This window comes from Peromyscus leucopus, chromosome 10, assembly GCF_004664715.2.
Source record: "Peromyscus leucopus breed LL Stock chromosome 10, UCI_PerLeu_2.1, whole genome shotgun sequence".
Taxonomy (NCBI): domain Eukaryota; kingdom Metazoa; phylum Chordata; class Mammalia; order Rodentia; family Cricetidae; genus Peromyscus; species Peromyscus leucopus.
Genome location: NC_051071.1, coordinates 91,359,318 through 91,365,317, shown reverse-complemented (window position 1 = coordinate 91,365,317; position 6,000 = coordinate 91,359,318).

The following is a 6,000-nucleotide window of genomic DNA, read 5'->3' as shown; positions in this document are numbered from 1 at the left end:
CATATCTGCTTCTGCAGAGCCTTATTTTAGTAGCTGCCCCTTGTTCTTGAGTTCCAACTATACTGGGTCTTTCAGTTCTTGATCACATTTGAAATCTTCTGTGTCAAAGGACCTATGACATGTGTCTTGATGGAAACTGATTTCCTACTTCCAACTCTTGAGACAGGGTCTCATGTAGCCCAGGCTGGCCTTAAACTCATTATATAACTGAAGGTGACCTTAGATTCCTGTTCCTCTTCCTGCTTCCTCTTCCTAAGTGCAAGGCTTACAGGTGTACACCAACACACTCAGTTTATATGTGCTGGGGCTCAAACCAGGGTCAAGGCAAGCTTTGGGGCACATTCCCCAGCCTTTGCAACTCTTGTTATTGTTGCTATTTTGATTTTTCTAGACAAGGTCTCACTATGTAGCTCTAGCTGTCCTGAAACTCAGTATATAGACCAGGCTAGGCCCCCAAATCACAGACATCTGCCTGCCTCTGCTTCCCAAGGGTGGGGATTAAAGATGTGCACCACCCCACCCAGCTTACAATTCTTAGTGTTAGTTCCTGCTCAGTCTCTGGGTCTAGGCTAACGGTCTTTCTCCTTGGGGACGGCTTTCCTGTGCCACTCAGGCTCTCCGAGGCATCACGGGCTTCCATTTCATGGCAGTTTTTATAAGTTCACATTTTAAAATAAGAAAGTGTACTTATTTATGTGTGTGTGCACATGTAGAGGTCAGAGGACAACTTGTAAGAGTCTGCTTTCTCCCTCCACTGAATCCCAGGACTGGGTCTTGGGCTGTCATGTCCAGCAGCTGATACCTTTATCTGCCATCTTATCAACACTAAAGTTCATCTTGGTGGATGATCATTTGACACCTTCTGTCTCTCTCTTAGGCCCTGAGCTGTGTGAGTAGAAGCATTTGTCCTTTGCCCCCAAGGAAGACAGATCTGTTTCCAGATGTCACGCCTGGCTGCAGGTTCCTGGTCTGTAATATGGAAATGCCAGGGACAGGTCGAGGAGTTGGTACGAGGCTGAGGAGAGTCTAGATTAGAGGTAGTTAGGTTAGGATGTGAGGAAAGCACTCACACAAGGAACAACAAACATAAGGGAAACTTAAAAGATGAGTACCTAGTCATACAGTGTGCCTCGGGGAGCGGAGCGACAGAAGGGCCGGAGCCGGGAGAGTGATGGACTCAGTTCCTAGAGAGTTTGGAATTTATCTTAAGGGCAATGATGGAAAAGCCTTTGAGGCTTTTGCTTGTCTTCTGTGTTTTTAATGTGGTATTAGAAATCATGCAGAGAGCTTCACTCATGTGAGACAAACCCTCTACCATTAATATACTCCCAGCACTCTTTGAAGGGTTTTTAAAAAGGCATCAACTGGTCAGACTGACATTTCCTGGCAGCTGGGAGAGAAGGTTTAAATGTAGGAAGGCACCACAGCAGTCTAGGTAGAGCCTGGTGTTGGTAGCAAGGATAGAGAAAGGAACGGACTTTGGTTATCCATAACTGGAGAGGTACAAGGGACGGTCCCGATGACTGGTTAAATGAGATCACTGAAGGAGGGGTGGCATCAGGACATATCAGCACTTGGGTGGATGGGGGTGACTTTATTGAGACTGTGGGCACCAGAAGGGGTTTGTCAAGGGGAACTGTGGGATTTAAACATCCTAATTTTGAGACATTCATTAAGACAATCAGAGAGAAGTCTGCCCCCTAAACAACCGGAAACGTGAATCAACTGAAAATAGAGATAATACATACAGGAGATCTGACAAGTAGATCAAAATTCTGGAATTATGTAAATGGCCCTTGTGGCCCCCGGGAAACTACAGGCATTGGATGACAGCCTAAAGGAGATCAGTGGGGTAAGGAAAGCCCTTTGGGTGGTCCTGAGGATCCCGCATACACTGACAGATAAGGTCTCACTACAGAGTCCAGGAAAAACAGGACAGTGTGGTGCCATACAAGAGTTCAGGAGGCTGCGTCCTCGTATGGTGGGCATCGGATCCCCTGGAACAGGAGTTATAGACGGTTGTGAGCTGCCATGTGGGTGCTGGGAACTGAACCAGGTCCTCTGGACGAGCAGGCAGTGGTTCAGACATTCCACCGTATCTCAGACATACGTGTATACTTTATTTTTTGAGGCAAAATCTCCTCACTGGCCCTAGAGCTGATGGTTTTGGCTAGACTCGCCAAGGAGCCCCAGAGACTGCCTGTCTCCGCTTTGCAGCCTTGGAGTCACTGATGTGTGCTGTTACCACCACAGGCTTTCCGTGAGAGCTGAGGACCAAACTCGGGTCCTCGTGCTCAAGCTGCAGACACTTTATCCACTGAGCCATCTCCCTAGTCCCTGAGAGAAGTAGTCCTCCTCCCCTCCTCGTCCTCCTCGTCCTCCCCTCCCTCCTCCCCCTCCCTCCTCCCCCTCCTCCCCTCCTCGTCGTCCTCCCCCTCCTTCCCCTCCCCCTCCTCCCCTCCTCGTCGTCCTCCCCCTCCCTCCTCCCCCTCCCCCTCCCCGCTCCTCATCTTCCTCCCCCTCCTCCCCCTCCCCCCTCCTCTCCCCCCTCCCCTTCCTCCCCCTTCCTCTCCTCCCCCTCCTTGTCCTCCCCCTCCTCCGCCCCCTTCCCCTCCTCTCCTCCTCCCCCTCCCTCCTCCCCCTCTCTCCTCCCCTCCCTCCTCCCCCTTCCCCTCCTCCTCCCTCCCTCCTCCTCCTCATTTTTACTTTACGTGTATGGATGCTCTGCCCACGTGTTTATCCATACACCATGTGTGCACACTTCCTAAGGAGGCCTGGAGTGGGCGCCACCATATGGGGGCTGGAATTGAACCCTCGCCCTGTGTAAGGAACTGCTGAGCCATCTCTCCGGCCTCTGATACAAATCTTTAAAACAAAAACAAAAACCGAGGGCCGTAATTACTCCCATGGACGATGAAACTGAAGCTAATAGCGCGAAGTCACTCTTCCAAAGAAAGACGCACAGTGAACTGCAGGGAAGTGATTGGCAGACAGGCCGGCCTGATCCCGGAGCCCAGGCCTTCGGCCGCCAGCACTTTCTCCCCAAAGAAGTAAATGCTCACACTTTTCCAGACATCTGTGGAGACTTTTTTTTTTGAACTGGCAGCTTTCCCAACTTATCTCAAATTATAGCACTCATAGCTGCAGCCTGCTCTCATTCCAAGAATGCTTTGTTCTGAGCCCTGGCGGGGCCCCTCCTGAGCTGCCGGCCCACCTTCCTCTTCATCTCCACCCCTCATCCTGCCTGCCCCAGCAGATTCCGCCTCCTTAACTGAGGTCCCCATAGTGGCTTGTGCACACCTGGTGCGGTGCACACCGTCAGCACATCTGGACGGCAGGTTCCATCAGGAGCGGCGTGGCTCTGCTTTAGAACTCCGCGCAGCGTGCTGGACGGCACCGCTCCCCGGAGGCTGAGTAAGTAACCAGACCCATACCGAGAGCTTGGAGCAGAGAAACTCGGTTTCCACGAAGGTTAGCCTGAGATACCTGGTAGGCCAGTCCTTCAAGACATCACTCCATCCTCCAGGGAAGAGAGGCAGCCAGGTACCGCAGGGGGCAGGGAGAGGAGGCGGCACTCTTCCCAGGTCACCACAGATAAACCACAACACAAACGTCTGGAGGAATTTCTGTAAGTATGTGTTCTACTATCTAAACAGAACACCACCCAGAGCGCTGTGGATATGGCAACTGTTTCCTATCTCCGTGGCTGCAGTCCCAGCTGGGTGGAGCGGAGAAAGCCTATAGTCCTGGTTACTGAGGAGGCAAAGGACCTGGTCTACACGGCGGGGCTCTCCCCTCCCCCTCCCTCCCTCCCTCCCTTCCCCCCACTCCTCTCCCTTCCTTCTGTGCTAGGGATGAACCCAGGCCCTCAAGCACGCTGGTGCAAGCTCGCTCTCTGACACTGCGCTGCGGCCCCAGTCCTAGATCTCATCTCTAAGAAAAATAAGTTAACCTTCCAAATAGCTGAAGGAAAGCATAAATCCCAGCAGGCCTTTCTTCGCTTTCAAAGGGCCAATTCATACCCAGGTCCTTACTTATTTTCTGTCACTGTTTCAGCTATTTCTCCTGGCACACTGACCTGCCAGCTAGGCAGTGGTGTCTGGGTTAGATTTCACACTTACATTTAGTTCTGGACGGTGAGCAGCCTGGACGTTCTGGCCAGATGACTCTTCATGACAAAATGGAGAATCTGTGCACTGGCCTGCCTCGGGCCGCTACCTGACACATGGTTACTTTCACTATTAAACAATCATCAGTGTTACCCCCAAGAGAGTTTGATACTTTTTCTCAGCCCCTTTGGGGAGGCTGAAAGACCCTTCCTCAGGGGGTCGCCTAAGACCACCGGGAAACACAGATATTTACATTACGGTTCATAACATTAGCAACATTACAGTAATGAAGTAGCAACAAAAATAGTTTTATGGTTGGGGGTCAGCACAACTTGAGGAACCGTATTAAAGGATCGCAGCGTTAGGAAGGCCGAGCATCACTGCTTTATCTCCTCTTAGACTTGGAGGAGTGCTGTACTGCTCTACCCCTTCCTGGTAAAATCCGTCCCACAAGAGACTGCTTCCCTGTCAAGAAATTCAAAAGCTGGGTTGCTTTTCTCGGTCCCTTGCAGCATTCTTCTCCTATTAGTCAGGTTGGCCATTGCTTCTCGTTTCCAAAGCCTACTGCCAAACTCATCAATTTCTGTTCCCAACCCTTAGGGATCTGCTTTATTTTCCTCCTTATGAAAAGAATTATCCCTTTGGCGTTTGTGCATATTTTTAATATTTTTGGCTAACAACGGAAGAGGAAAGAATATTGTTTCTAGAATTTTTCTCTCAGAATGGGGTGGGGTAGGAAGAGAGACTATCTTTCTTCTGTAAGAGCCTAACAACAAATCAATGTTTGATTCCACCCAAGTTCCCTGTTAGGGAACCAGGGAGCTGTTGGACTGACTAGCAGAGCATGGGTGAGGCTCAGGGCAGAAGGGCAGGCGCTATCTAAGCTGGGCTGCGGCTAAGTCCTCACCCAGCGCGGACGATGACTCCCCACAGGGCAGAGGGCCCTTCAGCTGCTCCCTCCTAGCCTATTCTTCACTCTAGCCCTTCCCTCAGATCCCCGCCACCCTGAAACTAGGGCAGAATTACTTACAAGTGGCTAGATACTCAGGTGAGGGTCCATGACCCTCCCTGGCCCTGCTTCTGTGAGTGCACAGTCAACACTGTGCCCAGCTGTGGGGACCGCTTGCTGCAGGCACGCTGAACTCAGATAGACTCTGCAGGCTGCCCTGCGGGAGGACAGGCCTGTCTAACAGACATGACCACACCTCTCTGCTTTTTGATGATTGCTTCTAATTCACTTCTGCTGTACCTTGGTAGGCAGTAGAGTGACAGCCAGCTAGATGACCACAGATACTAGATTCCCACCCAGAATCACCATCTCCCGTGGGGTTTCCTGCTGCGTTCCAAACCCACTTGTGTTTGTTCCCTGCCTTTGCCTCTATCACCGGCTTGAACCCAGAAACTTCGGTAGGCCAAGTCCCTAAAGCAGCTCTTCTAGTGCCTGCACCCCTCTTTTGAGGGGATAAAGGAATAATTTAACCCGCCACTTCCGTTTGATGCATAATAACGAATTACGTAATGTGAAAGGACTTCCTAACAATCTGTTACCCAAACTGTGGCTGAGATAAAAATTTAGCACCTAAAAAATCATTTGCATATGTGTTTGTCTGAGTGTGTGTTTGTACGTGTGAGTGTCATGCCTGCAGAAGCCAGAAGATGGGTTTGGACCCCTGGTACTGGAGTTACAGGTGGTTGTGAGTCACCTAACAAGGGTGCTGGGAATTGAACTCTGGTCCTTCAGGAGAGCAGTGTGAGTGCCTAACCACTGAGCTAACAGCCCTAACATCCATTGTTAACCAAGGGTTAGGAACGTAGCTCGGTTGGTAGAATGCTTGTCCAGCACGCACAGAGCCCCGGATTCCACCCTCGGTACACCCAAACTAGGCGTGCT